This window comes from Megascapheus bottae, chromosome 6 (genome assembly GCF_031878675.1).
Source record: "Megascapheus bottae isolate mThoBot1 chromosome 6, mThoBot2.hap1, whole genome shotgun sequence".
NCBI lineage: Eukaryota > Metazoa > Chordata > Mammalia > Rodentia > Geomyidae > Megascapheus > Megascapheus bottae.
The window spans coordinates 4,138,007-4,149,252 of NC_143514.1; positions in this window are offsets into that span (position 1 = coordinate 4,138,007).

An 11,246-nucleotide genomic window follows, 5' to 3' on the forward strand; every position below is an offset into this window, starting at 1 on the left:
GCAGTTGCTTGTTAAACCCAGTTAAGTCTTTCACTGGGTTCTGAACCCTTCTGATGAGACTTTACTATTCGTGTCTCACGAGGCATTTTCTGTAATACCTAGAGAAGCACTGACGGGTAATACATGGGTCAAAAGATTGAAAGTGCTGAAGGGAGAAGGAATATAGAAAACTATAACAGAAAGAAAAAATATAACTAACTGCATACAGGACATTATAAGAATGTCTTATTTCCAATTCGTGGAGCTCATTTTGAATACACTTCATTACATATGGTCCTATGCATTTAGCAATTGAGTGTTTGTGATTCCCCTGCTAAGCATATCAGATATAGTCTAGTTATTACAAATGAGGGAAACCATGAAACCAGAAACAGCAGGAGTAAGCATGAACTAATACAATGATTCTCACTAGACACTATGGGGGGGGGGGGGAGTGGGGAGTGGCAAGCAGGAAAAAATGAAAGAGAGGGTAACAATCTTTAAAAAAGAAATGTACTTGGGCTGGGATCATGGCCCAGTGGTAGAGTGCTTGTCTAGCATGCCTAAAGCCCTGGGTTCAATTCCTCAGTACCACACAAACAGAAAAGGCCAGAAGTGGCACTGTGGCTCAAATGGTAGAGTGCTAGTCTTAGGCAAAAGAGGCTCAGGGACAGTGCCCAGGCCCTGAGTTCAAACCCCAGCACTGGCAGAAAGAAAGAAAGAAAGAAAGAGAGAGAGAGACAGAGAGAGAGAGAGAGAGAGAGAGAGAGAGAGAGAGAGAGAGAGAGAGAGAGAGAGAGAAAGAAAGAGAAGGAAAGAGAGAGAAGAAAGAAAGAGAAGGAAAGAAAGAGAGAGAAGGAAAGAAAGAAAGAATGAAAGAAGGAAAGAAAGAAAGGAAAGGAAAGGAAGGAAGAAAAGCAAGAAAGAAGCTGGGCGAGATGGCCTGTAATCCTAACTACTTAGGAGGCTGAGATCTGAGGATCAAGGTTCAAAGTCAGCATGAGCACTAATGACCAGAAGACTCTTATCTCCAATTAACCATGAAAACGGAATGTGGGGTCATGGCTCAAGGGGTAGGGCAGTAGCCTTGAGTTGAAGAGCTCAGGGACAGTGCCCAGGCCCAGAGTTCAAGTCCCATGATCCCCTCACCTCCCCCAAAAGAAAATAAAGATACTCATTACCTTACTTATATAACTTTAACCCCTCTCTGATCACCATCTTCACAATAAAATTGAAAGAGAGAGAAAGGAATTGAGGTATACGTCTGTCTGTCTGTCTGTCTGTCTGTCTGTCTGTCTGTCTGTCTGTGTGTGTGTGTGTCTGTCATTGCTTTCTCTGTAGCAGCTAAAGGCACTGAGGTCTTTGGGAAGGCTGACCTTTGCAAAGGCCCAGCCTTGGGGAGGAAGGCAAGACTGACCGCTGCCCCACACTGGATCATACGTCTTTAAAAGGCCCACTGTCAATTTTAAGATGCGCCTTTAAAACTGTAAACATGGCCCTAGGCCTTAATGCTTTTGACCCAAGTTCAAGGGGACAGTCATGAGCATGTCCTGAAGGCAGTTCTGAACAGTTTAAAAGCTTTATTTCCGCATCAGATGTTCACCGGCATTCCCAGGGCCCTTGAAGGCCAAGCAAGGCCTTCTGAATTGAGAAGCATAGGAAAGAAAGGGGTTTCCAGACCTAATTCCTAGGACAGCCCCCGCCCCGCCCCGATCCTTAACCCCCACAGAAGATGCTGGTTTTGTTACAGGGAAGAATCAAAGCACACTGAGGTGTTTACAGTTCCGTGGAAGGTCTGTAAAGCATGGGTAATGCGACATCCTTCAATGTGACAAATAGCAGTGATGTTGTTTTTTCCTTTTAGTATGGAGGAGTTTGAGGGCAAACAATGCTTTAGGAAATTATTGCCGCAACAGAGCCTTTCAGCAAGAGGTACCATTGAAAAAAATCACCCGACATTTCAGTCGCCTTGTTTTGTCTAAGTCAAGTGGTCATGCTAGCTGCTATGTTCAGCAGGGAGCTGTGTTATGATCAGTTTTGGAGTTGAAGCCATGGATGTGTTCTAGTTACCCTAAAAGACAAATCTGTTTCTCCTTCGTTAAGCAGTAGTGACCAACCTTGCCTCTTGTCAAAAACCGACTGTCATTTCATGAATGATTAAAGTGCTAGCAAGCCAAGATTCCAAGCTTTCTTCTTGCTCCAAATGCCTCATGTGGCTTTTGTCTGATTAAAGGTGCCGATCATTGAACATATTTCATTTATAGTGTAATTCTTGGGTTACCAAGGTAACATTCAGGTGAATCAGCTTTACCACACTTGGCCTAATTGAGGGAGAGCACTTCAGTTCCCACTCCAGTCTCTGAATGATAACGATTTTTTTCCCGTTCTTTCTTCTTCTTTTTTTGCCGTTTTTTTCAATGCTCTTGATTTCAGAATCATTTCATTCGCTGACACTAACACTTGGTACTGTGCCCTGGGTATCAGCTGTGTGCGAATGACTGTATTTCCTACAGGCCATTTCTCTATTTGTTAGAGAAATAGGATCACACGATTTTGTGCCATTCACTGACAGTGTGGTGAGATGGTGGGCATAATTTTGTATTAATACGGGCACCTAGGAATGTGTTTCTTGTCTACTCTTCTTGACTAAGTGTTTGGCCACGTCAGTGGATATGAATGAGAATTTTTATTTTTCTGCAGGGGCAGGGATGAGATTTGGCTGCTGTTCCTAAAATTTTACATGCCAAGCTTCAGGCAAAATTTCCAAGTGTCATTTTCTCTTTCTCCTTTCTTCTTCTTCCATCTCTGAACAAGTACAAAGAGTTATGCCACAGGCCAGCTACTGATTGCTAGTGAGGAGTTAGGTGTTAGTTAGCATTAACCAAAGTTAAAAGTGGGCAAAGTAGACAAATGGTTTTTGAACTGTGGAACAAAGATGTAGAAGATGTGAGCCGTGGCACACACCTGTAATCCTCGCATTTGGAAGGCTGAGACATGGGTAAAAATTCAGCCTGTAAGCTATGTGCTGGTGGCTCACACTTGTAATCCTAGCTACTCAGAAGGCGGAAATCTGAGGATCACAGTTCAAAGCCAGCTTGGGCAGAAAAGTCCCTGTGAGACTCTTATCTCCAATTAACTACCAGAAAATCAGAAGTAGCGCTGTGGCTCAAAGTAGTAGAGCACTAGCCTTGAGCTGAATTGCTCAGAGACAGTGCCCAGAGCTCAAGCCTCAGGACCTATTTAAAAAAAAAAAAAAAGAGGGCCAGGAGTTTGGCAGAGTGGTAGAGTGCTTGCCTAGCAAGCAGGAAGACCCGGGTTCTATTCCTCTGTACCACATACATAGAAAAGGCTGGAAATTGTGCTGTGGCTCAAAGAGTAGAGCTCTAGCTTTGAGAAGGCCCAGGATAGTGCCCAGGCCCTAGGTTCAAGCCTAGGTCTGGCGAACAGGAAGAAAGAAAGAAAGAAAGAGTAGGTGAGATTGGGGTAAAGATAAATTATGACAATCCCTGAAATTTCCCAGCTATCCCCAACTATGTTTGCTTTAATTCCTCAACTTAGATGTAGTTGAGACTTTTGGTATGTAAGAGTGATATTAAGCTCAAATGTCTTGGGCCAAATATGAGGTCAACCTTTTAAAATTCCCAATGATTGCTAGAATTATACTAATTTTGGAAGGATATATAATTCAGCTCATGTATACCTAGAGATATCTTTTGGAGTCTGCCATACTGAGTTTTGATTACAGAGCTAAAAGATGATCTCACACTCTTCTGCTCTGGTGGAAAGTGGTCATTTTCTTATATTGACGCATAAATTGCTAGTCTTTTTTTAAAAAAAAAACAAAAACACAACACTTGCCATAAATCTTTTTCCTAGTTCTCTGTTTACCTATCAGTTTAAATTCCTTCAAATGATTTGTATGTAGTAAAATCAGTTTGTTTTGGTTTGTGATTTTCCTTTTCACTATTTTAAGCTTAGAAAATCCTTTATAGCTTTAGTATTTTATACAATCTTCCAACTCGTGAAAGATTAACTTTTGAAAACTCCTGGACTTTCTTACCTGGAGTTTATGTTATGGTGTAATTTAACTATTAATTAGCTTTTTTTCTAATAATGGTGCTATTTCCTGCATCAGTAGTCCTTCATTTAACAACATATATTCATAGGATAAATTTCTGAACTACCTATTCTGTTCCAATGACCTGTAATTCTATTCTTGGGCTAGGATTTAGACCTATTTTAAGTTGTACTAGTAATTAGTTTTAAAGTAGTATTCAGTAGAAATGAGTATTTGTTTTGGATAGTAGTTGGCAGATCAATTTTTTAATTATAATATTTTGTTAATAACTTTTGATTTTGAAGCTCAACAACCCACTTCCATTTACACATATAATCTTGAGAAATAATACAAGCTTAATCAACAATGTAGTTTCACATCAAATTTCTTACACCAAGACTGTTTTTCTGTTCATCTATTTCAAACGACTTGGGCATTTGAGGCACATTATGTTACTAAGTCGTGAAACGTAATCTCAGAGAATTTATTCTGTTCTAAAAGCAATCTGCCATTAGATTCTATGTAGAGATGAATAAAAACTGGAAAAGCTTCTATCTTATGTACTAATAAAGCACTTATGAACATTCCTGAGCAATATGCCTCATCCTCTTTCTTGTCCCCCTCTTTGCTTCTTTCAAAAGACAGCCTTTTATAGAATGATGAACAGGGCTATTTGGGATTAGAACTTTCAGTTCTTCAAGGGCTAAATTGCTTATCTTCTCAATCATCCTTGTGAGTCTAACAAGGTCTATGAACTAAAGAACATTCATCTTGTATTTCACTAAGATCACAGGCCTTGTTTGAACTTAATATTACCCTTGTATATTTATTGATATAAGTGCTTCAGGAGACATAAACAATCCCTTTTTTTTAAAGAGTACAATCCTTCTAAAGCTGAATTCCTCTGTTTACCAGAATTTAGCCGATAAACAGAATTTCTAACAACAAGATTTTGAACCAGCTGTCATCGGTTCTGTGAGTTAGGATTTAATCTCTGTTTAGCTGAAATTTAGATAGCAATGTTGATGCCTCTGCATCTTAACTCTGAGACTTCTTTGTGGGACACGATTCCTTTCATCAATTTAATATCCCATCTTGGTTTCTAAGGGACAATAATTGAGTTTAGGCTAGTTTTAAATAGCGATAAGGATGGTGAACACAGATGGGTATTTCACTGATTAACACTAACCCTGGCCTAAGGCCCCGGTGTCAGGCTTTAGATTAGGACATTATGAAGAGAATGACAGAGTTTTGGTACTTTATTCCTCTCAATAACATTCTTTCACATATTACGTTTATCCCCCCCCTAGGTAGCTACTTTATCATGCAGAAGGCCTTAATCCACTGGTTCGAGATGCTCTGTGCTCTCACTTTGATGCTGCCTCTGTTTACAAGAGTAATGCAGCTGGTGCAAGACTATGCACTTGGAACAAGGGCAACAGAATACAGCTTTTAGATGCACAGTGATCCGACCTAAAAACAACACTCCCTCCCGCCCCCCAACAAAATGAGGCTTTGCTGAAGTGAAGTTATATGCAGCCTGCCTCGTGAAGAATCAAGCGTTAGGATTTCATCAAGAAGGCCCTGTGCTCCTGATCTCCGAGTTGGCACTTTATCTTTTCTTCACCTTTGACCTTCCTTTCAGGCTCTCTTCGAGGCGTGGCCACATAAGCCCTTGTGGTGTTCTTTTAGAAGCAGGATTGTTACCAGCTGCAGGAATCAGGGACAAGGCTGGGTACAGATTTGGTATCCTGGCTGGGAAAGAGATTAGGGGTCAGTCCCCACTGCTAGCAGACGATAGATTCAAGCAGTTCAGGACTTTTGGGATATCCGAAAAAGATTTCATGAAATTTGTAAAGATCTAAGAGTGCAGTGCAGATTTCCGTGTGGTCTGAACAGCTTATATACTAAGTACAACTTTTGGTAAGTCCGTAAATGGTGTTTTCACAGCTAGACAATTTTTCTAAGACCGAATTGTTCTGGTATAGTTGGGTTTTGCCAAACTGTGCGGTTGTGGTTGTTCGATGAAGTGGAAAGCTCTGTCCATCTTGACGTGAAAGCAGAGCCTAATTTTGCAGGGTCCATTGTCTTTTATGGTGAAGATTTACACGTTCACACCAGCTAATACTGATGATCAGACAACATCATTTTAATTTTCCCACGTAGTATAGAAAGCAGTATAAATGTGATCATAATATTTTAGGCAACTACAATATTAGATAGTATAGAAATTTTGTTGTATATGAGGTACGTGATAACATTTTTTTTTTCATGAAAGGGAGAAAGCAATATATGAAAAGACTTCTAAATTTGTCCTTTGTCATCAGCTCATCTTTTGCCATAATCACAAGGGAAAATCTTAGGGATTTCTCTAAGCTTGAGACTTTTTTTCTGAAAGGACCATATTCTTATTTCTAATGTAATTCCAAAGAAAGCTATATTATAAATGCGTATCAAATTTGTAAATTCCTGAAAATAAAAATGTGATCTAGCAAAATCTCCAGCACTTTGAAGGAAGAGAATCCAGAATATCCCTCCCAGACTTCCTCTTTTCCTTTCATATGTTTTTCCTTCAAAACCTTTCATAGGACTCAGTGATGGCTGTGCAGGAATCCCCATCCATTGTAGGTCATAATAAATGGAAAGCAGAGCTGGGTGAGGTGGCTTTTGCCTGTAATCCTAGCTACTTAGGAGGCTGAGATCTGGTTCTAAGCCAGCCCCGGCTCCAAAGTTCATGAGACTTTTATTTCCATTTAACCACCAGAAAACTGGAAGTGGTGTGGCTTAGAGGTAGGCCCAGGCCCAGAGTTCAAGCCCCACAATTGACCAAAAAGAAAATAAATAAATAGCTGAAGAGGTTCATTTTTTTTTTTTTTGGCCAGTCCTAGGGCTTGAACTCAGGGCCTACGCACTGTCCTTGGGCTTTTCCTCAAGGTTAGTGTTCTGCCACTTGAGCCACAGCACCATTTCCAGCTTTTCTATGTATGTGGTACCAAAGAATTGAACCTGGGTCTTAATGCATGCTAGGCAATCACTCTACCACTAGGCCAAACCCCTGGCCCAAGAGGTTCAATTTTAAGAGACAGAACATTTGACATGGTCAATATACCTCTCACCCCAGAGGACGTTGAAATGGAAAAGGAGCAAGCTCTTTAGCCCTGGCTTAGGGCTGTGGCTGCAATAAGAGCCATATACATTTACCCAGACCACCAAAATCACCAGACCAGTACTCCACATGGGCCAGATAAGAGCATTCCCAAATCACAGCTGATTTTGAGGCTCCTAAGTTTTGGTCAGTCAAGATCTTTTTTAAAAAAACACATTTATTTTGAATCTCAAGGAGTCTCCATACTTTGAAACCTTTTATTCATGACTTCGATTCCCATTGGGTTAGCAACTTAATGCAAACATTTTGGGAATAACAGTTTGGGAGTAGATTGCTAGAAGTTTTTGTGGCCCCAAATCGGGAGTCTAAGATCTTGTGTGATCTTGTTAAATCAATGAAGGATCTGAGCTCTTTCATCCCAGGATCACAGAGTTAGTTTGAAGCAGATTAAGAACCAGATTCTGAGCAGAAATGAATTGTCTATGTGCAATCAACAATTTTTTTCTTTCTTTCTGAAAACAAGTGAGGAGGGGTTTGTGGGGGCAGGGGTGAAGTTCTTTACTTTTATACTGGTAAAATCCACTTTCAAGAGGAAGAGTTCTCTCTCTAATTAACCTTTTCTTTTAAATGTTGTTGGGAAACTCCGGTGACCATATTCATACCATATTCAATAGATTATGGATGTCCCTCTGTCTTTGACACTTTCAACCCACTTCTATCATTAACAAGATTGACTTCATGATATTTACATCTGAGCCAACAAAATCCAAGGAAAGACAGAGAAGAAAATTCAGCCTTACCTCCAATGTCCCTCTGGTGTGTGTATGTGTGTGTGTGTGTGTGTGTGTGTGTGTATCATGTACTAATAGCCTCTGCGTAGCCAGTTGTTTCTATGTGACTCAATGGCGACATAATTAGATAAAACAGGGAGATGACCAGGTCCAGTCCTAAACAAAAGCAACAAAAAAAGGAAGCCCACAGTGTCCCTTAGATTCATTCAAACTCTCAAGTCTTGAATAAAATACTCGTTCTCCTGAGACAAAAATCTGATATGCTAGGTCAGGTTTGTTTGTTTATTTATGATAAAATAACAGCTCACTCATCTCAAGGCTAGCCTTGCATCATCCCTCTCAGCAGTGGAGGAAAAGTTAGCTCAAGTCTCCCCCCTCCCCCTCCCACAACTCTGCCATTAACAGATGGCAAGAGGATCTTAGCGTCACTGGCTCCTGGGCCACAGGCAGAGGGTTGGGCTGCTCCCCTGTGGATACTCTCAAAAGGCGCTAAGCTTGAGCAGCACAAATGAAAAGGTCTAGTGCCGGTGTTAATTACGCAGAAACCACACAGAAAGTGCTGGCTGTTACTGAGTGGAGAGGTTGGTCATCTCTTCTTCCCCAGATAAAAGGCTTGATATGAAAACATTTTGCAGGGGACAATGAAGTAAAGATTAGCATAATCTTCTGCACTATCCTCAGTAAGCTATCCATGAGCTACTTGCTTTTTTGTTTATTTTTTTTTTCTTTCTCATTCCTTTGGCTCTAATGTCTGGCTTTAAGCAATGGTATTGTTAAGAGTAGGCTTTATTCTTAGAGCCTGACAGTTGTGTTTTTCCCGCCTTCATGTGATCATCCGAGTTGCTAGTCTCCTGCTCTTTGGGAAGGCAGACAATAGGAGGAAAAATGAAGCGCCAGTTCATTGACAAAACCTTTCTGTGCTGTGTTATTTGGAATCCAAACTCTTCACGGTATTTCTTTTCTTGTCCTTTCTGTTTGTGTTTTTGTTTTGAGCGTCCTTTCACTCATACTCCCTATTTGAATAGGAGAAAGTCCTTTTAATGCCATCCTGGGGAACTATGTTGTGCAAGGGACATTGAATTTGGGAGTTTAAGTTGCTTTAGATATATCCAGAAGGAGAAATTCAAATTGCCTTGTTATCTATAGACTTCAATCAGGCATGCAACTATGGTTTTTCTATTTATATATATATATATTAGAATGAGAATAGTTGTTAAAATGCTTAATCAGATGGAGGCAGCTCAAAGCTCTGAGTGTTAAGGATTTTCAGGAAAAGAATTCAACTACATGCACAATGCAAATTAATGCTGTTCCTCTGGGGGGCTGGTCCAGTGGCTAATGCTCTAGCTTGTTGGGCACTTTGATCCTGGCTGCCCTGTTTTAAGTCTTGCTAGGACTGGTTAAGCTAGTGCTCTGTAACCCTGGGGATAACTTGAGGGTACTGGAAGTCAGGAGGTACGATCCCCAAGATCAAAATGGAAAAATAGGTCTGGGGTCAGGGAGCTCGACAGGTCCCCGGAAGCTCTTCACTTTTACAGCTGGAGACACTCTCTTATGTATTTAGGATTCGTCATTAGGATTCTGACACAGAAGCACTGGATGGGATGGCTGCAGGGCAAGCTCTTTGAATCTTATTCCTGATATAAAAAAAAAGAATCCCAACTTCTCTCTACTGACAAGAGACAAGGCAAGTACAAGGAAAGCATTGAAAAGCAGCTTATGTCTACTGATGGCCCAAGAAAGGTTAGAATGGCTGAGATTTGAGTTTAAGTGGAAAGTCCCAAATTTATTATTATTATTAATTATTAAAATAGAAGGTGAATCGGGGGGAGTCGTTGGTGTTTTGTCAAGGCCCAGAAAACCCATTAATATGAATAACTCAATCACCAGTGTCAGGGACAATACGCTGAACTTTAACATGCTCAAACATGAGATGCTCTTCTCTGGTATGAATCACCTGAGCACGTTTGAATTTCCTTCACTGAAGTTGTTTGTGCCACCTCAGTGCAGCATCCAAACCAGCATCTCTGCAGGGCTGGGCTGGGCGCTCTGAGTCACTGTGGTACCAAAGCAGGGAGATGAAGAAGTCCAGAGAATGCAGAGGTGACCTGAGAGTTATTAGAGTATGTGACCAAAAGCCAAACCAATTCCTGCTGCCACATTCGATGCTTTCCGGCAGAGTAGATGGAGCACTGGTGGGAGTCCCACATACCTGGCCAGCCCCAGATTAGCAGCTTGGTGATCTGACTTAGGGCCACTGTTCCACCATCTTGCAACTCTCTTCTCCAGAGGTTGGAGAGAAAGGTCTCACAATGACACTTTACCTAGGCACAGCAAGTTGAAGGGATATAAACATTAACTCCCTATGTCTCTATAAAGTGACATTACCTAAGAACATTTAGAATAGTTTTTACTAAAACAGTTTTGCAACAAGCACTTACTGAGCATTGATAATCATTTGTGCTTCTGGTAGGCTGCCTGAGAGCAGATTCTAGTTTGGCCTTCCTTCCTTCCTTCCTTCCTTCCTTCCTTCCTTCCTTCCTTCCTTCCTTCTTTTCTTCCTCTTCCTCTTTCTCTCTTTTTTGAACATTCGTGAGCATATTAAACTCATAGCAGAGATTTCTGTAGCTTGAACACTTCAGTATTTTTGTCTGATCCTTTTTTGGTTTGGAATGTAGTAGGGTTTTGACAGTATGAACAATTGACCATACTATGAGATATCTCTCTATCTATAAAGATATAGATAGATAGATAGATAGATAGTTTTTAAATTACTTTATAAACATATGAATGGAAACAGTACATTGCTAGGCCAATCTTCTACATGACACAGAATCTTCTCGAATTAATTTTGAAATTTTTTGTCAAGATAGTTTATTCTTTTGATACTTCACATAACCAAGCTGAGTCAAAGTGACAGACGGGATGATAAATGTAAACACCTCGGGCTGGCCAGTAGCCTATGGCAGCTATCCACCTGGAACTCACCTGCCTATTGACTGATAACCCGACCTCGAAGGAGACTACGAGGCAAAGCTTCACTCTAAAAGATTCCGTGGTGTAGACAGAGCTGGTGACTACCTATCGGGCATGGGATGTGAAGCTGGCCCTCCAACCACCACCAAGCCAGAAAGGACTATAGCTATCCTCTCACAAATTCAGCCCCCTCTCAGCCTTTGTTGTTCCAATGATATAAAAATATCTTTGTAGCTGGGCACTAGAAGCCATCCCTGTAAGTCTATCGACCTAGGAGGTTGAGATCTGAGGATCACAGCTTGAAGTTAGCCCTGGCAGGAAATTTCATCTGTAAGAC